At 38.2% G+C, this 23122-nt stretch overlaps 1 long non-coding RNA gene across 2 annotated transcripts; it reads right to left on the bottom strand.

The window, feature by feature from the left end:
• Positions 1-42: 42 nt before the first annotated feature.
• On the bottom strand, positions 43-23122 carry LOC143888356 (uncharacterized). 2 transcript variants are annotated; one of them, XR_013254538.1, is made up of 3 exons: positions 17108-23122; positions 2078-2225; positions 43-245 (listed from the first exon to the last, which is right to left on the bottom strand). It is a non-coding gene; the product is annotated as an uncharacterized LOC143888356 (long non-coding RNA). The 2 variants fall into 2 exon arrangements; XR_013254537.1 differs by lacking the exon at positions 43-245 and adding an exon at positions 980-1609.

The raw sequence follows: 23122 nt of genomic DNA on the forward strand, positions 1-23122 counted from the left end.
TTTGAAATGGGAGACTTAGTAAAAGCTTACTTACCTGTGCGAGCAGTAATAGGAAGGTCGGGAGACCTAGGAATGGTAGTGGAAGTTGGTACAAGTCAATTGATTGGCTTGTTGAGTCAAGACATGTTGTGTCTCATTTATTTCGCATGTCATATAAATTTATATGGGTTTACTCGAGGGCACTTTTATTGGAGAAGAGAAAACAACTTCACTAGGGAAAGGCAAGAGAGACAATGACCGTAAACCTAGAAGAAGAACATGGACACATTAAGTTAGAGATGTCATTTATTAAGTATTATGGACGAAATCAGTGATAAGTGCAGTTGCTTCCTCATAAAAATATGGAGTATCCTCAAAGAAAGTAATAACAAGATAATTATTCATTTTTTTCAAGAGACCGGGGTGATAACAATGATAACCTTTTTGGATCCAAAAATGTCTTTAAAGAATACAATTTACACCATGAGTCTAATTTATGAATATCTAGTTCTAAAGGATGAACACAACATATGATCAAGTACACAAAGAACAAAGATTAGCACATCACAAGAAAAAAAAAAATAGAATGAGGAGACTTCTCTTCTAGAAGTAAACTAAAATGTACTAAGTTGCCAAGTAAACTTTTGCAAAACTGCAAAGTTTTCTTGCTTTTAATGAAACTCTCAATACCAGTGTTTAAAAACGCGGATTTGACGCGGAACGCGGCCAGGAAAAATCCTTGTCGACTCAACGCGGACGCGGCCAAGAATGCGGTTGACGAGATTGACGCGGTCATAACTTGGGAGAGTCGAAGGAGTTTAATGACTATGTAGGGCAAAACGCGGAATGCGGATGTGGTGCAATGCGGAACGCGGCCAAGGCAAAAAGGAGTCGACTCGGGGGAGTTCCTTGTCGAGTCAAGGAGTTTTTGAACACTGCTCAATACCTCAATTTTTTTCGGGTAGAAAGATTAAAATACCCTTTCTTCTTCTTTTTCCTCTTTCCCAAATTTTAGGGTTTTGTTTTTTAGGAAGAAGAAGGATAAGGAGGAGGAGAAGAAAAGCAGAAAAACGAAAAAAAACCCTAATAAATTGGTAAAGAAGAAGAGAAGAAATAGAAAAGAATAACAAAAAATCCTTAAAATCACAGACGGAAGAAATATAGAAAAAATAGAAAACACAAAACCTTGCAAAACAAGTATATCTTGTTAAGAAACATGCGACCTTGAGAATGAACATGTGCTACCTCGGTTGTAAACATTCACTAAATTGATAGTCTAGTAGTTCATTTTAAGTGCGACATTTAATTACTATTACATGCACTACCACTAATAGGGGGTGCTTAAGTGGTTGATTTCTATGTAAGGGAATAAGTGGGAACCTTCACGAAGCATGAGATTAAGCTAGTAGAAGCCTTGAGGAAGATCTTGAAATGAAGTTATATTATTAGAGGGAGAGAAGATCAAATGATCTTGAAGTGGTGTTCGGACGGGGTTATATTGGTCTAATTGTTAGATTTTAACCTAGTTGAGGGCATGATTTTAAATTTCTATCAACATGTATCGATTTCGGCCAGCATGTGTCGAATCCACCGGAGATGAAAGTCCGAAGCCTGATCCCTTGCTGTGCACCTACACAACCAAAAACCCATACGTATCTAGGAAATGTTAATGTCATTTCGTTAATAAGATGAGTGAATTGAATGGTAAAAGAAATGGCAATTGCATGGACAATATGGAAAGAACACAACAGAAGAATATTTAAAGCTAAAAGGTGGAAAGTTGAGAGGCATTATTTCAAAAACTATGATAGGATGTGCCAATTACGATAAGTCATATTAGGGGATCTTGACATCAGACCTGCAGAGGTTGTGGGGATTCTTATGTAGCCGTTTGATGCACGCCCCCCTCCCCCCAAAACATGTGCCGTAATCAAGTTGATGTGGTTCTAGTTTTAAGATTGTACGAGTTCACGGATATTGGAGTCATTATTAGGGGCCATGATGAGTAAGTTAGGGTGGCCTTATTTGCTCAAGTAGGGTGAAAAGACTCTTTGGAAGTAAAGGTTATGGACTTAAATTAAGGAACTAAATTGCTGACCTTGTTGTTTACGTGTCATAGCAGATAACTCCTTGCTGACCTTGTTGAGGGCATGATTTTAAATTTCTATCAACATGTATCGATTTCGGCCAGCATGTGTCGAATCCACCGGAGATGAAAGTCCGAAGCCTGATCCCTTGCTGTGCACCTACACAACCAAAAACCCATACGTATCTAGGAAATGTTAATGTCATTTCGTTAATAAGATGAGTGAATTGAATGGTAAAAGAAATGGCAATTGCATGGACAATATGGAAAGAACACAACAGAAGAATATTTAAAGCTAAAAGGTGGAAAGTTGAGAGGCATTATTTCAAAAACTATGATAGGATGTGCCAATTACGATAAGTCATATTAGGGGATCTTGACATCAGACCTGCAGAGGTTGTGGGGATTCTTATGTAGCCGTTTGATGCACGCCCCCCTCCCCCCAAAACATGTGCCGTAATCAAGTTGATGTGGTTCTAGTTTTAAGATTGTACGAGTTCACGGATATTGGAGTCATTATTAGGGGCCATGATGAGTAAGTTAGGGTGGCCTTATTTGCTCAAGTAGGGTGAAAAGACTCTTTGGAAGTAAAGGTTATGGACTTAAATTAAGGAACTAAATTGCTGACCTTGTTGTTTACGTGCCATTCATTGTAAAGGATAACTCCTCGAATGCCATAAAGTGGAGCTAGCAGATGTCATAGAAGAGTTGGAGGACTTTATTGATTACCTCTAAATTTCTTTTTGCATTTTGGGAGAAATGCTAATTCAGATCCCCTGACTCTCTTGCTAGGATTGGGATTAACAATCAGGCCTTGGTTATTATCAGTCATTTCCCATTAACTTGATAGTGAACATTAAATCTTGCATCCTTTTCTCTTTCTGTGTTATCCTTGTTCCTCTCCATGACCATCTCAGTCATCTACTGATGTCACCTTCTCTTTATTTTGAATAAGATCTTTTGCTACCTTTTAAAACGAAAATTATTAATTTGATGTCGAAATAAAACATTATATTTGCATAACCTATTAAAATTCCAATTAAGTTGTTTAGGTTGTTGAAGTCATTGGCTATGACATATGTTTGGTGGAGATTGGATTTATAACCAACTTTTTGGGGTGGCGATGGGCCGGATACAAGCATTTGTTTTGTCAAAAAATATTTAGATGAATTTTGGATCCAAATAGCTCAGCAAGCCTACTATTTGCCAACTTTGGTAGTTTGATCATCCTTTTTTGGCTTTGCTCAATTAATTAATTGATTTCAGAAAATTTTGTTATGAAATACACATGATGAATTTGTGAATAGTATCATCATTGATTCTCTTTTTTCTTTTTGGAATGGTAAGAATAAATTTCATTAGAAGAAAAAGACCGAGGGGACTCAAAAATGAAACAAGAGACATTAGAAAAAAGAGAGAACAACCCCAGTAGGAGCAAGATACATATGAACCCAAAGGAGACAAGACTCGAGGGGGTAGAAAATCAAACAACTCCACCTCCGCCTCGACACCCCAGCTCTAGCTAGGGAGTCAACTACCAAATTAGCCGTTCTACGGACATGGTAAAATGATACATTAGTTCCGGTAACTTTATCCTAGATCTCGTCAAAAAAACAAAAAAAAAAAGGGAGCAAAACGCTAAGGAAACGAAGGAGACTCCTTCAACTATCTAATCACATTGAGTGTGTCTCCTTCTATCACCACTTTCTGAAAGTCGATATTTTCAAGCAATTTAATACCATGATGGATGCTCGCAGTTCAACCTCACTTGCATCTTCCAAACCTATAGGGCTTGAGAAAGCCCACACAACCGAACCCTGATCATCTCTAAGCATGCCCCAATACCAGAAGGACCCGGATTTCCCAAACTGGAACTATCAAAGTTTAGCTTCAGAAATCCTGCTGGCGGAGGAACACAATCATCATCTATTCTTGAATGAGCTCTAATGAACCGAAAGTGATAGGTTTCACCTCTGGTGAGTTATGTTTCTTTCACACAAGATGTTTCCTTGATTTGAATCCTTAGCTGTTATATTTGGAGGTTGGCTTTGCTCAATATAAACAGTTTGGTTATTTGCAGATTATTTGTATGGAAAAGGTAGTCAAGAATTAGTGCAACAAAATAATTTGACAGCACATACTACTTCCAATCACATGAACGAATAGAAATGATCAGTTAGAGATTAGAGCATTTGTTGAGATGCGCAGCATGGATATCATCGATGGAGCTTCATTTATCTATTTTCTTCAAAAAAAAAGAATTAGTGCAACAAAATTTGAACCAAACAACATGCTGTTGTGGAAGCTGGAACATGAAATGTAGTAATGGCTTATTTATCAGCTGCTAACTACGGTATGGAACCCACAAATACTCCTGCAAAACACTAAGGCCCCACTTGTTTTGGATTTGAGGAGATTTTGGATGGAATCCTAATTGATAATGAGGTGATAGACACCAAAAAAAGAGTTGGTGGAGGAGGAATAAGATGTTAGATTTGGAGAAAGCTTATACCTGCGTGGATTCTTCTTTCCTTGAGTATATTCAAGAACGAATAGGATTTGAACCAAAATGGAGGTACTGGATAAAATCTTGCATTTCTTCTTCATAATTTTCAATCCTTGCAAATGTAGGTTTTTTTGGTACTTCTAGAGAGCTAAGGCAAGGTGACCCACACTCTCCTTCTTCATCTGGTTGCAAAAGCTCTAAACAGAGGCAAAAGAAAAGGGATATATAAAGGGATTCCAGCCAAGCAGAAACACTCATCCAATCTCCCACTTGCAATTTGCTGATGACACTCTTGTTCATGGAAAATGAAGAGAGCATTGCCAAAAACTTAAAATGGGTGTTATGATGGTTTGAGGTGACTTTGGGCTTGAAAATCAATTTTTTTCAAGAGCGTGATAATGGGAATTGATGCATAGCTTGAGTAGGTGAATGAATATGCGAAGATGCTTAATTGTAAATGTGAGCAAATTTCCATCCAGTCATCTTGGGCTCCCCTTGGGATATGGTGTCCCAAAAGCTCACCTTTGGGGTCCAGTGGCAGAGAGATTAGAATAGAAGCTAGTCATGTGGAAGAAGTATTTAACTTTGGAGGAAGGACAACCGTAATCAAGGCGGCTTAGGCGAACCTACCAGTGTACTTCATGTCGTTATAATGAAAGTGGCTAAGAAAATAGAAAAAAAAATTTCAGTGGGACTTTCTACGGGAAGGAGGAGAATCCAAGAAAAGATTCAAGCGTATTATGAAATGGAAGAAGGTTTGTAGATTGATGATCCATGGAGGCATTGGAGTTGGAAAAATAAGTATTCGCGATATGGCTATCTGGGGGATTGACCATGGAGATATGGTGAAAAAAAAGGATCTCTAATACATAAAGTCATGGGGGACAACTATGGGACAGGGGGGATTGGGTGAGTAGAACCCCAATGTTAAGCAAACGTTCAGGTGCATGGAATTCGATTTGTGCGTGATGGGAGTGAAATCAAACTATCAAGAGGATGATGACACGTGGTGTTGGGCCGCAAAATCCAAAGATCCCCAATCCGTCGTGCCTAAAGGAACCCTTAGTGTCGCCATGCACGTCAGCCTAGGATGGCTGGATGGGTGTGGGCCCATCCTATCCTCCATCGGAGTGACCGTTTGATCCTCGACACGTGGCCGTCTCAGAGAGTAATGGGCCACCATCACCTGCCATCCTACTGACATCCACTTTCGTTCATGATCGTATTGTAGGATAATTGTCCGCCACCTCACCAGCGCACGCTGCCTCACATGGAACAAGTCACATCAGCCAACTGCCCAAAAGAAAGAGCATCACCTGAATCTTCCAATCGCCTCCACTCCTTATACCTATCGCCCTAGGGATCGTGCCACGCCCCAAGAGCGCCTAATACACTCCATCCCTTGGCGGCCGTACATTGCCAGGTGTCGGCACCACGAAACAACAAATAGCATGCCGCCACGCGCTTTCCCATCATACTTGGGAACATGGAACATCCATTTACAAAAGGGAACCCTCCTCTCCAAACTAGATGTAAATAAATCGCGAATATGATCCAAGTAATAAATGCCTAAGTTTCCTTGGGGTCCCAATTCCAATAAGATCCCCATGCCTCATTAGCCCATACTGCTCCCGAAAGAATACCTATGGTTGAAAAGATAAACCCTAGACTAATGACACGATAACTCCATTGATCCAATCGCCGAGTCAATCGATACCTATGATAATTTCTAAATGAAGGAAAAGAAGTGTTTTGTAAAACACTTCTTTTCTCATTCAAGTATTGGATCTCACCGAAGGAAAATGTCCCAATTAATAAATTATTGGTTTTAACAACAATATCTGTGTTTTTTTGAAATGTTATGACTAGAAAAGCTACTGATAATAACCTGTGCTAAGCTCCCATTCTGTTGATCTCAAACTGACTTGAGCGTTGGAGGGTTCCCCTGGAGTTCCAACTCCGGGTGGTCCTTAGCCGTTTGTCTGCGAGCGCAGGTCACAGGTTGAGCTAACCTTCTTGCCGTCAACACCGGACGACAGGCGGGACCGACAACATCACAACCGTTCGTTCGCTTAGCCGGATTTGAGCACCAACAGTGAGGCTAGACCTTCTTATGAGTCCTTAGTTACATTTAGTGTGGGGAAGAGCTAGGGAACTAGATTTTGGGTATTTCTCTTGTTAGGGTAGTTTTGTCTGTCTCATGCATTTCCGAACATATTCCATCAAGCGACCTGTAGGGAAGCCAAAAGTTAGTAACTACATGGTGTGGGGATGGGATGTGGGTAGGCCCTAGGATATTAGGTTAGGCATAACTTTAAGGATAGTGAGGTTTCCGGTCTGTCCTCACCTCTAAGTCTCTTGTATTTCTTCTACTATTCTTCGTCATCACCTAACTGTAGAGTATGAGCCCTAGATCCTTAAGGTGCATTCTCAGTTAAATATTTCTTTTACACTTTGAATTCTTTGAACAGGGAACAATCACGTCGCGCAAATTTTTTTAAGGCGTCTTCCCCTCCAAGGCTAACGGCTTTTGTTTTGGAATTTGAAAATATTGTGTGATCACGGAAAAAGAAACAAAGGATAGCATGTGGTCGATATAGTATATACTAATATAGTTTGCTATGTGTATGTTTAATAATAATATATAACTAACCAATAATAATATGCTGCTTTTGAAAAATTTCCCCATCATTTTCTTGGGGAGTTTGAGCCGAAGATGTTTGATAAAGAATACCATAGCAACCATGATAATTGTCAAACTTTTGCGACAAATATTATTTAGCATTATCAAAATGTAAAACATATATTCGTACCGAATCGGGTATGAACTTATTTAATCAAAATAGCCAATACTTCGGACTGATCTTTCATTAAGTGTAACCAAGTCATTCTTGGGAAATCAAACAAATATAACAAAATATCTATGGCATACCGAACATTTTATTCTAACAAGGCCTCAAAGAATAATTTCAAATGGAATATTATTTTCGTTCCTAGAGTAAAAGGAAACTTTGATGCTTCCCAACTCACAAGCTTTAGACTTTAAAGCAGACAAAAATTTCAATGAAGGAGCTACTAACCTTAAACTATGCTGGGATGGATTGACCAAGCTAACAATGCCAAATTGAGGAGATGAAAACAAATGGAGATAAAAACCATTTGTGACTGGGATCTAGAGAGTCAATGCCACTTTTCCAAGCCATCCACAAATCATCTTCTTTATCTATAGGTCATAAAGAACATGGAACAAAGGCTATAAAGTGTAAGATCGCTCATCTAAGAGGGAGAACAGATATCTGGGCTATATATGTGGAGTATCCCTTTTCCTGTGTAGACGCCTTTTCAGCATCTCCAAGGGGCGGGTCTTTGCGGAGTGGGTCGGGTATGGTAGTGTTGCTAGAAAACAAACCAGGCAAGGTAGAAGATCTCGAACTGGACAATATTTACCTTGTGGGGCCGGAGCGTGACATAAATGCTTTTGAACACTTGAGGAAATTTAGTTAACTTAATTACAAACAACAAACCAAAGGGGAACTTAGTCACATGAAGAACATGTTGGTGGGAATACTTGTATTGGTAGTGTTGCTTCAAGGTTCGTAATTGCTTCCTTAAGACAAATTTCACACCACCAGTTGTGCGTAAAGGGGATCTGAGAATTGCATCCAAGATACAATGAAGCCTTGTAGGAACGTCCTACAAATGTTTGACGACGCTTTGCACAAGTGGTATCAAACCCAAAATGCCCTTGTAGAATTTCAAGCCTCGGAGAAATCATTAAGTACTATTTCTGCAGAATAACAGTACTTAGAACACAATTTTTCTATGAAAATCAATTAGAAAACAACGGATTAGGGGTTTGAAGAAAGTAAGAAAACTACGGCAAAATTCCCTCTAAAAAGACAAATTTCTGCTCTTTTAATAAAGCTATTGAGGTCTTTTCAATGTGAAAAGCATCCCTTCAAAGCACCATTTAGATTGGTTTGAATGGTGACCGTTTTGATCGCAACTCTTTGCGATATAACCAGTTTGGACCATCCATGAAGTGTCCCTTGAGTTTGAAATCACCCATGACTGTTGGGAAGCAAAAGGACACGAAGAGACTTAAATTTGGAATTGAAAAGACCTATCATTGCATCCCAACGGATAGATTATCCCGCAGCCACGGTCGACTGGGGTTGGGCTGTCGACCACCTTTAAGACTCTGGAACTTTTTATTTTTTGTAATCCAATGAACCGCGGTCGCTCGAAACCCCCTTCTGGAACTTGAATAAATTTCCAGTAACCAATCGTGGTTGACCGGGCCTGAATTCTGTTCATTTCATTTCTTTTTTCTTTCAAAAAATACTTTGATAAATTCCGGTTCAAATATTGCATTTGACCTAAAAACATTTTAGAAATCTCTAACAAAACAATGGGAAATGAAAGGGAAGACATTGGAAAAATTGTGCATCTACGGGACGGAAAAGATAAATAATCATAAGCTAGACTATTAAATGAGCTTGGAATATATTGATCAAATGTAGGAAAGAGTCCAGTGTTATATAATCAAAGCTTCTGAGTCAGTGACACAAGGAAATGAACACAAGAAATGTTAAATGAACTTTATGACGCTAGGAATGTTAGGATTAGCTAAGTTAGCTAGAGTATCATGGATATAGAAGTATGACTTGTGGGCTTTTGTGAGATCTTCAAAAGCTTCTCATACTCATCCCATTAAAGTACAACTAAATCACCACCGAATGATTATGCTATCCTCCCTTTGAATTTCCAAAGCCACTACCGCATCCTCTGCCTACAAAGGTTTTCAGGTCAAACCCATCACCAACACTTCTCTGGAGTCTAAAGAATCTCCACCATATTCTCTGCCTAAAAACATCTTCATTTGAAACCAATCACAAACGAAGAAACTCTAGTATGCTGAAGTAAGGGAGCTCTTTATTGGCAAAATTTGTCAATGAACAGAAAATTTTACAAGGGCGTTTTTATATGTTGTCCAAGTGTACATCCGCGAGTTCAAAGTGTCACCTTAGATATTTGTTCCAACTTGTCGCTCTGTTTGGACTGCAGGAAGTTTGGATAAGAATTTTTTTTTTTCCAAAATTCCGTGCTTTTCCACTATTCCATTAAATAGCTGACTTGAACCACAGGTACATTTAATTTATGATGATATCCCTAAAATTTATTAATTTTTGTCTAAATTGTGGACATAAAATTTTTCCTAAGAAATAAGAATTTATTTTTCTTTCCATGATTTAGGGGGAAATATTATGATTATTGCTAATTTAAAGGGATATTATCATAAATCAAGGGCCCTCTAAGTACATATTAAAGAGGACTAGTAAAAGTGCATGTGCGTTGCACGTGAAACTAATGCATTTTACAAGATAAATTAGTAAAACTTCGTGTGGAAAGGAAGTCCTTGTGATGTTGCCTGCAACCAAAAGAGCCAAGGTCACGACTCTCTCAATAATCTTGTTAACTTGCAATGATGCAATTTCTTTCAAGATTGAGCTCATTGGCTTATCAATGAGCCAAGCCACATGATTTTAAGATTTCTTACCCTCGACCACCATCCCCGAGGAAGATCCTAGACAAGCCATCCCATTCTCAAAGGTTATCCGAACATCTAAAATAGCAGCATCAACTTCTAGATTGTATTCAATCAATTCTAATACAATCAATTTTGCCAATTGCAAAATGGTCAACTTCCTTCTTTATGAACACTATCTGCCTGCATCAAAATATGATGCCCTTTAACATGTATAAAGGATAAGTGAAGAATACCAACAATGGGTGAGAAAATATATTACACAAGTTTACAAAGTGGGTTATTACAATAAAATATAAACTTGATCCGATCGTATTTTTATAAGAATTTCATAGCAGATCCATAGTAGATCCTTCTTTTGCATTCTGCTGTTGAGTTGCTCTCTGGCTTTCAATTTTAAGGTATAACTCATCTAATGAACATTATCAAATGTCTCCACTTTCACAAACTTCCTTGACTTGAAGTGATTCAATAAATAAGGATAAAACTCAACATAGACCTCCACAATGCAAGCCAAAAATATGGAATGAAAAGCCACATCAAGACCACATGTTTATGATTGCACATACAATTACTTGATGAAAAGCCCATGCAACATCCAACATCGTGGTCACATGTCATGATTGCACATATAATCCCCTGATGAAAATCCATCTTAAAAAGGAGATGAAATTGTTGGTTCTCTAAAGAAAAGCAATAAGTTTTTGCATAATAGATCCTAGTTTTTGCATATATAGTAGATCCTACTTTTGCTTCCTAGTGTTTAGCTGCTCTCTGGGTTTCAATTTTATGGTAAACATCATCTAATGCACGGCATCAAATGTCTCCAATTTCGCAAACTCCCTCGACTTGAACTGATTCAATAAAAAGGAACAAAGCTCAACATAGAACTCCACTGATAAGATCTTCTCCTTAAAGATAGGGATGTGGGAGAGGGTACTTTGGGTTGGCTATTTAGGTTAGTAGAGTCCTGGAGATCTAGATTGCTGTAGTAGTTAGTTGGATAGGTGTGGATAGATATCTATGATATCTAAATAAAGGTTAGTTGTTGGAGATGTGGAAAAAATCGTGGATGAGTCATTCAACTTATCTGCTTGTATTTATTGACTTGATTTCAATAAAGAACACATCTGGAATGTTTGCAAAAAAACCCATGTTTAGGAGGTCTGGGTTCTCCTCGAATTGAACCAGTAGTCTTTTTACTTTGTTTACTTTGTTATTTCTCTATATCGGCAAGATTCCTCGCCGAGGCAGAGGACGATGAAGGGCTCGGGCAAGATCCACAAGAGAGGACCGCAACACTTTGGTATCAGAGCCAAACCCGACCATGGAGGACGAATAGGTCGGGGACCGTGATGCTGAGCTCGAAAGGATGAGGGCCGTCACAGAGAGACAGGACAAAGATATACTGGAGCTTAGGCAGCAATTGGCTGCATTGAGCACCAAGTATGATTACCTTTCTAATCAGCCTAGAAAAGAAGTTGCAGAACCCTCAATGGCTAATCAATCACGAAAAGAAGTTGCAGAACACTCAACGGCAAGAGTGGGAGTTCAGATGGCCAGAAATACAGCTGAAAATACAAGCTTGAAGCCTTGAACAGTGGTGTAAATGCTATACAAGGGAGGACGATTCGATTGGATTTTCCATCTTTTGACGGGGGTGATCCCTCTGGATGGGTGTACCGAGCCGAGCAGTTCTTTGGCTATCACCAAACTCCATGGGACCAGCGCTTGACCATTGCTTCTTCTCCCATGCAGGGTGAGGCTCTGCAATGGTACCGTTGGTATGCAAAGGCGCGTGGAGAACTGCTAACATGGCAAGATCTGATAGCGGCCTTGAATACTCGCTTTGGTCCGAGTAAATATGAGGATTTCGCAGGGGCGCTGGCCAAACTTACGCAAACATCCAGCTTGAGGGAGTATCAAGCAGAATTTAAAAGTTTGTCTAATCTTAAAGATGGATTGAAAGAGGAGTTCTCGTCATTTGCTTTGTGTACGGATTGAAGGATGAACTTCGTTTTGAAGTTCAAATGTTCGAACCAAAGACAATGATGGCGGCAATCGGGCTAGCAAAACTCCAGGATGATAAACTTGCGGTGCAGAAAGGACAGTTCAAAGTTGGAGGAACCAAGGCAATCTCTACGACTCCCACCCCAATCACCACCAGACCAACGCTTCCTCCTGTGCAGCGACTCACACCAGCCCAAGCAAAAGAGAGGCGGGAGAAAGGCCTTTGTTACAACTGTGATGAGAAGTTCCATCCTGGCCACCGGTGTAAGACGCAACGATTATTCCTCATAGACGGTCCTTGGTCGGAAGAGGAACCTTCAACAGAGGAGGAGGTTGATGTCCTACATGAGCCTGCGAGTGCAGAAACAGAGCAAGCAGATATATCATATTATGCTATTGTTGGTTCAAGAACACCGCAAACCATGAGGGTTACTGGCCGAATTCATGCCCCTTCAACTTTTCAGAGTCTTATGAACACTATATTCCATCCTTACTTGCGCAAGTTCATTTTAGTCTTTTTTAATGATATACTTGTGTATAGTAAGACTTGGCAGGATCATCTTGACCACTTGAGAGTGGCTCTTTCTACTCTTCAACAGAATCAGCTTTATGCAAAATTATCTGAGTGTAGCTTCGGCCAAAGATGAGTATACTACCTTGGGCATGTCATCTCTAATGAGGGAATTGCAGTCGATCCCAAAAAGGTGGACGCAGTACTTGACTGGCCCATTCCAAAGACTCCTAAGTTATTAAAGGGTTTTCTGGGGCTTACAGGGTATTACCGTAAGTTTATAAAAGATTATGGGCTAATTTCTGCTCCTCTCACCAACCTGTTAAAGAAGAATTCTTTCAATTAGAATGAACAAGCCGATGCAGCCTTCAATACCCTCAAGCATGCTCTAACTCACCCACCAGTACTTGGGATGCCTGATTTCACGCAACCGTTTATAGTTGAATGTGATGCATCAGGAGGGGGAATTGGGGCCGTGTTGATGCAAAACGAGTGCCCAATATCCTATCTTAGCCAAGCTCTAAAAGGAAGAAATCTAGCCCTGTCAACCTATGAAAAAGAGATGTTTGCAATCTTATTAGCCATTCAGAAGTGGAGGCAATATTTACTCGGTCGAGAATTTGTCATCCGTACAGATCAGAGGGTCTGAACTCTGAAATACCTCCTGGATCAACGTATCACTACTCCAGCACAATACAAGTGGCTCACTCAGTTACTCGGTTTCAACTATAGGGTGGAGTACAGAAAAGGAAGAGATAATGAAGCTGCACATGGGCTATCAAGGAGGGGTGATGAAGAAAATTGTGGAGATGGAAGCTGCCTCCTTTGCAATCTCTAAACCGATAACATCTTGGATGGAGGAGGTGAAAAACATGACCACTTTTGATCCTTATCTGTTGCAGATAAAAGAGAAATGGGAGAAAGGTGAATTAGACACCACCAAGTATTCTGTGAAAGAAGGGATTTTTTTCTACAAAGGGCGAATTCTAGTAGGACCCACATGCCCTCTAAGAGAAGTTCTCCTAATGGAATTCCATGACAGCCCTATGGCTGGACATTCTGGATTTCAAAAGACCCTCCATCGGCTCAAAAAATCTTTCTATTGGCCAGGGATGAAGGAAGCAGTTAAGCAGTACGTTCGTGAGTGAGACACCTGCCAACGTCAAAAGGGTGAGAATGTATCACCTGCAAGACTTTTACAGCCCCTTCCAATTCCTACTCGGGTATGGGCAGACATCTCTATGGATTTCATAGAAGGGTTGCCAGTTATACAGGGAAAGTCCATACTTTTTGTGGTGGTAGACCGTCTAACAAAGTATGCGCACTTTATTGCTCTATCGCATCCATACACGGCGACTACAGTCGCCCAGGCATTCTTTGAGAATATTTTTAAATTGCATGGTCTTCCTTCATCAATCGTCAGTGATCGTGATCCGATCTTTACTCTAAGAAAGAGAACCGGAAAAGTAGCATAACTGAATAAAGGATCGTGATCCGATCTTTACTCTAAGAAAGAGAACCGGAAAAGTAGCATAACTGAATAAAGGATCGTGATCCTATCTTTACTCTAAGAAAGAGAACCGGAAAAGTAGCATAACTGGATAAAGTCATTTATCCCTCTACATCACATCGATAGAGAGACACTCACCATTACTGAAAGGGTAATTACTGAAAGGGTAATTAGGGGCTCAAATCATCTTCACCCTCATATTGCTCTCTGAATATACAGAGTGCGAGCGCATATAATGCTCTTTTTCCACTGATGTTCCTTCAGCAGATACTAACTAAATGCCCATCCAGCTGTGAGAGAACAATGAGCAACACAAAAACAATTCCTGCTTAAAATACAGGTGAAAATGGTTACCAAAAAGGAAATCTATACGCAATAGTTTAAGGATTTAAGCAAATTCTAACCAGAATTTCAGAAAGGCATCATAGAAAATGGCACCAAATTGATGATTTTACGTGGTTGGCCCGTAATGAGAATCATGAACGTTCACACGTTTTAAATTAATAGGCCCAAGGGCATGCGAGCACTACTTTGTACTTTACATTGCCTAAAGCTGCTTTGAGCTCCCCTAATTATTTCTTCCAACAAGTGATGGTTCATTACCAAAACAGCCACTTACTTGGGTTTGAGGTTCAATGTTGTAGTCTCCAAAATTGGGGTGAATGATTATAATATGTTAATCATACCGCCCTCCCTTTAACGAGAAATTATATGGTGGCCGACTGTCAAGTCGCTTGTAGATGGCACGATGGAAATACCATCCTTGATATTTGATCCAACAGCAGCCTCTTAAAAAGTGGTCTGCTATACCATCCTTGATATTTGATCCAACAACAGACTCTTAAAAGGGGGTACTGCTAGCACGTTACATGACGGTCGGGCACCATATAAAAATTACCCTTTAACTATACCTGGGTTATAATAGTTAGTGCCATTTTTACACATTAAAGAAACATGTGATGGTTCTATGATGAATTGATGCCCGATTATTCCGAAGCTAATAAAAAAGAAACATTGCTGCATACTGTAAAAAAAACAGAACATGCAAAACTTGGGAGAATTATACAAATGCTTTACCATGTTTATAATACACAACACAACAATTTAAGCCCAAAAGCCAATGAACGCTTTCCTTGCATACATGCATTGGATAAAAAGAAAACCATAAGAATTATAAATTAGGAATCCCTACATTCAGAGATAAAATTTGGTTTTAAGAGGAAAGGGTGATTTTTCATCCAAATCATCAGTTATTGCAACAATTCAAGGTGATGAAACTTAGTTGAAAAGTAAGAAAGTCCGTCGGTCGGTCGGTCCACCAATTAACAGCCATACAACTTTCATCAATTATTTTTTGTTCTTTCTTATATTCTACTTTCATGCCCAAAACCAATGAAAAATTTAAATTTGGTATAATTATATAATGAAGACGATAAATGAAACAAAAACAATTAGAAAACCAGTTTAGACCCAAAAGCCAATGAACATTCGCCTTTCATACATGCATAGGCGAGAAAGAACCCGATAAGAAATTTAAAAAAGGAACCCGACAAGAAATATAAAAGGGAACCCGACAGGACTTTCCACGACAAAATGAGACACCAAATACTCTTAAAACTTGTGTAGACATGGAAGTTTAAATTGTAAACCAAGTCTGATTTGGCGATGAACTAAATACAGCATTGTAGTGTTCCAAAACATCATAAATCTAATGGGGGAAATGCAAAATCACTTGTTAATTGTAGCAGAAGATGGCCAAAATACTTCTACTCCTCCCACCTTTTCCATGATTATAACATCCACAGCTCACTTGAAACCATGAAAAAAGCACATCTTTGGAAAGTATAAATGAGATCTAAGTGATATTATAAGTATATCAAGAATGATAACAATTACCCATGAAAACAGAATTACTTTGATATGCTAGAAACAACCAAAATATGTGCTCTTCCGGAGTACTTTTTAATATATTTCTCGTACCATGCATTACTGGACTGTTTCATCAGATTATTAGACTACCATCTCCTCCTCGTGCACACCTCCAAATATTTGGATACAAATGTTTCATAATATATGCCCAAATAATTAAGGTCGACTGGGCCATTTAATAAGGTGAAACTTAAACCGGTCAAAAACCCTGCGGCGGTTTGGTCACTACTTTGGGTTCAAACCGGGTCCAAGGATAGCTAATGATGTCACAAATTTAAGAGTCTATCATAGGATAAGCAACTCTATTCTAGTGTGAATGCAACTAGTTCTAGAAGATTTCTTATAAAGGCACACTAGTTTGTCACTCCATTCACTACCAGAGGTACATCAATTACTCACCTATCAATTGATCAAACCATTTTTGTTCTAGACATATCTGAATCAAGAGAAGAAGTAATGTTGCATTGAGCCACCATTCTCTTGGTTCTCATTCTGAAATCAAAATGTATATTTTTAATTGCTCCAGCTAACAGAGAATCACGTCAGGCAAAATCTTTGTCCAAGAAATAAGTTTTCTGTTCTTTTAAGTAGAATCATGTTTGGTTGTTGCAAAAAAATGGATTTTCGATCTTGTTTGGGATATACATGTAATGAACTTGTAATTAGTCACCAAGTGATTGAACATGTTCACTAGTGGAATATGATTAAGCGGCAGCTTATTGAATGCCACAGTTAAAAAAATGTTCGGTCTACATAGAAAGGGAATCTTCCATAAGGAAATTACAAGAACGACTTAGACATCATCAAATAATTAAAAGGAAAAACTAACATCGCCTACACATTTTGATATTTCTCGAATGTCTGCTTCATCGATTAAAACTCCAAAGAAGCCAGAAAAGTAAGCAATTCCAGCAATTGAAAACCAAAAACATCAAAATTCAAGTGCTTGCTGCAGCAGTTAAATACAAACAAAATATATAGCTCAACCAATGTTTTCAAACTTTCAGTTTGTAGAGGTAGCTACGTACTTTTATCCTATTGCTCGCCCATAAGTTGTTACCCTACTCCCAAGTACCGGCCTACATAAGATACAACAATTATTTTCTAGAACAGGTCACGACAATGATCTTCTACTTCAAACCTTTTCAGAACATTACTGCAATATCCCGCTAACTAAAAAGTGTAAGAACTGTTTGGATCAATATGAAAAAATTGATGAGGAAACAACCAACATTACAGGAAACCCAACAAATACTGCAAAGAAAGCATCTCATTTCCATTTATATACTCAAAAAAAGATTAAACCAAATAGAATTCAGACATGCTACTGGTATAATGAATTAAAATTAAGAAAGACAATCACATTTATTGAAGTAGAGAAGAAGTTAAGTGGACATCTTGAGCATAAAATTAATTGAAAAACAACAAAAAAAAATAGCAGTGACGAATAAAATGAAGTACTGGCCCTATGTGATTCTGATTAGAATGATGCTGATCGATGATATTCAGAGTTGGCGATCCACTGGCCTGCACTTCCAATTAGAAGTAATCCCAAAGTAGCAGGATTCATAATTCTTTAACAAAAACTACAATAAAGACAATCATGTTCAATTCATCAAACTGGTAGAACAACTCTTAATCGCCAGTAAACAAGCTAAAACAATGGTTAGAAAATTGACAAACATGAAATAAATGAAGCAAAAATGAAAGAATAAGGTCCTATTAGGGTACCCATAAAAATCATTTGCATATAAACTTAGGCTACTGGTCTGGTATCTGAACGACCATGTCTCTTCTTTTTTTTAAGAATGATAACAAAGATTTTATTCTAGAAGCCCAAAACAACGGTAGAAGGGACAAGATGTCCCCCTTACATCGAAAGATAATTACAAAAATAAATAATCAAGACATTGGTTCATTAATTACAATGGAATTTCCTGTGTTTTCACCATGTCTTGTTCTGGAAAAGGTTCCCATGCCGAAAGACAGCCAAATAAAATCTATAAAAGTTCAGATTTAAAAATTAACACTGGCCGGTATGACAGAAAAATCCTGGCCAAGCTACACTGCACAAATGAAACATCCAAAACAAGTTCCAGATAAAGCCATGTGATGAGCTAATTCAACCACATTTTTGGAGGAAGTATGAAGAAAGGTTAGTCAGGTTATTTTCCAAACAGTTGGAGTGCATCAAGCTATTGGCAGCAATCATCTTTTTAAATACTTCAGAAATTATCAAACAATCGGCACATATCATCTTTTTAAATACCACAGGTGATAAGGAAAAGGAAGTTCAACAAGAATTCAACCAACTAATGGATACAATTACATGGCACCTCTATCTCACATACATACACGCTTGAACACAACACATACATACAATGCATGCATAAATAAATGCAAACATGTATACACATATGAGGAAATTTTTTGAGAATAAATGTTAAGTGCCACATAATGCATGATATTTTTCCAGAATTATTTCATGAGAAAAGGACTATTTTCCCAAAAGAACCAGTTCCTGAACAATTGGGACAGTGATCACGGTGAATGTTCCTATGGATTGCCTTCCTCGACAGAATTGTATTAGAGATATTGAATTCGATGAATTGAGAAGACAAATTCTGCATTTAAAAAAATGTCTTGAGTGCTTTGAGTCTCAAAGTCGCGATGAGTTCAATCTCAACTCTAGTAATCATAGCTACACATTCCATCACTGGCCTCCACGTGATGATTCAAATGAATTAAGGGGCAAAAATAATCATTAGTCTCATTATCTAGATTGGATGAGGTGTGTTGATCTAATGGTGAGTTCTAATAGAATTTGAAGGTAAGATGAAACCCCCCAAAAAAAAATATTGATTGATTATTGATTAGATAAAGATGGACAAATTTTTATTATAAAGAATCAGTATTTGAGTATACATTAGATAGTGAGGATGGTATTCAATAAATACCAACTCCCGACCTAACAATGTCTTCTCTCAAAAAATATCAACTCCCATCTGGTGATCCCCCACACACAGGTCAGTGTGTATGTGAGTATAAATACATAATGCACCAAGTATCAACCATTCTGAAGCTTATTTGTCCATCTTGCATCCCTTAAAAGTTTAAAACCATAAATATTACTAAAACTTGAAAAAAAAAACTTCGCAAAAAATGGTCGGGTTACAATTCGGGTCGGGCTGTTCGATACATCAACCATGTTAGAGTAATTAGGTCAAGCAAGAGGTTGCTTGAAGCATTACACCCAAGGTATCTAGTTTGGAATACCAAGTTTGTTGCCTCCAGCCCCTATATATATAGAGATACACTAGGGTTAATGACTGGTTAATGGATTCTAGCCCATGTAGGCTCACTACACCGGTCCATTATCTTATTGGGCTTATATTAGAACATATACTAGGGTTATACCATACACATGTATACCCAACAATCTCCTCATTATGTTCCACATATAGCACAATCCAATAGATAGATAGTGTGATGTTCAAACAAAATATTGAATCATCCACATCATATCATAAAAAATCTGCAATCCAACTGAAAACACGAATACTTTTATGATTAACCAAGAGTTTGAGATACAATCTAAACTCAACCAAAGGTAGTTTCACATATAAGTGAACCCCACTGATTTTAGAGGAATTCATTCATGGGGTATGATTCTCATCGAGATCCAAAATAAAGTTTCACAAACAAGTGAACTCTGTACATACTGAAATGAAAGCATAGTCTCACATGACTTTAGAAGATTTACTCATCAAGTAAGTCATCCTCATCAAAGTCCAAATCAAAACAAGCTCCTCCTTTTTCGCCAATCCCTGTGAATTATCAAAATATGGATTTCATAAGAATGAATCAAATCATTTGTGTAAAACATGAATTACACACATGAAAGTATCTAGTTCTACCTTAAGAAGAACTTAGTACAATCCCATAATTCACGAAAGTATCTAGTTCGACCATAAGAACATAGTACAACTTCATAAATGGCTTAAAAAGTATCAGTATCACTCTCACCATGGGCATCATTGTCAAGTTTCAATAAAGGACAAGTTCAATAAAGAACAAGACCAGCATGGCTTCTTTTGCATTGTCAAAGAACCATTTCATCATTGTCAAGTTTCAAGAAAGAACAAGACCAAAATAGTTTCTTTTGCAAAGAACCATTCATGTTTCCATTTGAAATGTTACAGTCATCTTATCCATATTTGAGTTAAGCTGAATCATCTATGTATGGAATGTCCAACCTTTCCCAAAAAATGATAACCAAATTTGAGGTGAGTTTGTATCATCTATGTATGGAATGTACAACCTTTCCAAAAAAAAGGGCATGTCATCAAATGTGGAATGACACACAACAACTGTAAACATCAAGGAAAACATATCAAGTGCCTATCTTTGGGCCAAAAGGGAGATTCGAAAATTCAAAATAACCCGGATGATGTAGAGATTAAGACATGTCTACATAGTCTTTAACCCCATCTTCCCCACAGTTTTGAATATTCGATCTTTGTTCAATCCCTTTGTGAGATCTTCGGCCTAATTATCCTTCGATTTCATATCAATCAAAGTGATAATCCCGTACTCTTGAGATAATTCAGCATGGCATTTTTAAGCCCAAGATGTCTCCTCTTACCATTAAAGAGTGAGTTTTTCACAAGCTTGATTATCACAAAACACACTTGAGGAACTAATCCTTAATCGGGTCAGTGGAATGTCCATAACCATAATCAGAATATTCATCTCCTCTGGTTTCATTTGCAATTGAAGCTAGAGCATAAAGTTCCAATTCGACTTTTACACAACAGCAGTAGATTTGTTGTCCCCTAATTCTGACCCCCATGATTCATCAGAATATTCTTCCACGATAAGTGGATGGCCACCATAGTGTTGAGTATACTCTTGAGTATACGAAAGGTATCTCATCAGCCTCATAAGGGCATCTCTATGCTCATGGCCAGGATGGCTAGTAAAACGACGCAGCATGCCAACTATAAAGGCTATGTCTGGCCTAATGCAACACAAATCATACATGAGACTACCAATCAGTTTAGAATAATCTAACTGCTCCACACACTGTCTCTGTCTTAGAGATCAGCTTCTTAGTATAACTTCTGGTGTCTCAACCGGTTTGCACTCATTGCATCCCCAAATGAAAAGTAGTTTTCAGTAAAATGGGCTAGGCTAAGGGTGATTCGTTGCCTTTCAAAACTTACTTTCTTACTAAGGATGGTGTGTTAACACCCAGGTATATTATGTTGAATTCTTTACCCAAGGTTAGTTTCACGTTACTCACCATAAAGAGAGTTTGGAAACAAGAATCAACATCTACATATAAGAAAATAATCATGACTCTATTTGACACAGAACGATAGTAAAGGCTTTCATCCGAATAATGGGCCAGAAAACTCAAAGCTCTTTACTACTTTGTCAAATTTCTGATGTCACAATTTAAGTGCTTGATTAAGAGCAATACAAGGATTGTTAGATCTTAACATCCATACGAGCTTTGTATAATCACATACAAACAAATATTTACTTACAACCCATAGTCTTAGCCTCATTGGCAAATCGACTAGCTACCAAGTTAGATAACCAACAGAGAGCTCATTCCATCATGAATGGCTTCTGTCCATAACATAGTCCCGAGATCTCATCACTTCCTAGCAGGATGATGGATCATTTTCCATATGGTAGGTCACATAGTCCTCACCATAACCCTTGGGTACTCTATCACATAAGCCATAACTTATAAAAAATGGATGAGCAATTGAGTTTAATACTCTATTCAGGATGTGACTTACAACCAAAGCAATTTCTCCCCAAATGCAACCAGGCATGCTAGCTGACAAAACATGCAGTTTAACACTTAAGTTAACGTCCTGTTCTTACACTCAACTATGCCACATGATTGAGGCGAGTGAGGAGCAGTGGTTTTAAGGATTACGCCCTAAGAGGCACAAAATTCCTTAAACCCTGTCATTGTGTATCATCCTCCTCTTTTATCACTCCTAAACTTACACTTGTCAATACTTAATTGACATAGTTAATGGTATATTATGAGTGTTAGTAAGTTTAACCATTTTCTAATAGTTCACATGTCATAATCGGTTGTATAGCAACTTAGGATCAAGAAGCATTGAACTAACCTGTCTAATAGTCTCATTTACTAAACTTCAACCAATACATACCATCTATCACATATGCACAACTAAAATAGTATGAGTTAACAATCAAAGTTACTCTACTACACATCCAAAAGATGAAGTGCATATTAAAAAATAGTAGCAACTACTTTAACATCTTATAAAGTAAACTGTTCACCTGAAGAAAGGGGCAAGTTCTCAGTACCAGTGTGAGTGACCTCCATGTCTACTCCACCAGCCACTGTACCAGTCTCCTTTACTTAGGTAACACCAGTGATAAGTTTCTTTGAGTCGCAAACATAACATGTGGCACCTTTATCTAACCACCAGTCTGAAGAAGTACTGGCCTTATCCTTGCCTAACAGGGCAGAATAACTTTTACGCTCAGCCTTTTCTACAAGCATAGTAGCTCCCTTCTGTGATGTGTCAGATTTAACCAACTTAGGTAGCCTACAATCTCCAGTATAGTGACTCCATGTCTCACAGTTGTGGCACTTGCCCTTCTTTTTCTAAAAGATAGTCTTTTTGGCCTCCAACTTGGGATTGTCACTTTTAGGTAACTTGGGTTTCCGAGAAAATTTCTTGGAATTTGTTACCCGTTAGCAAAAGACTGTTGCTGTCTAACCATCTCCAAGTTATTCCTGGCTCGATTCTCATATTCGATTCGAATGAATCGTTTGAGATCATCCAGTCCCACTTACACCTTTTTCCGATACATCTCGGTTCTTAAAAGAGTGCTATGCAGATGGTAACTTATATATAATTGCACCGACAATAAACGAATCACAGACAACTATTTTTCATTATGCAACTTAGATCTCAAATTCTCTAAATCAGTAACTTGAGGAGTGATTTACTTGTCTTCTTGAAACTTAAAATCCATGAATT

Source organism: Tasmannia lanceolata, unplaced genomic scaffold, assembly GCF_043159265.1.
Source record: "Tasmannia lanceolata isolate RefF3 unplaced genomic scaffold, GAP_Taslan_0.1 ptg000012l, whole genome shotgun sequence".
In the NCBI taxonomy this organism is placed as follows: domain Eukaryota; kingdom Viridiplantae; phylum Streptophyta; class Magnoliopsida; order Canellales; family Winteraceae; genus Tasmannia; species Tasmannia lanceolata.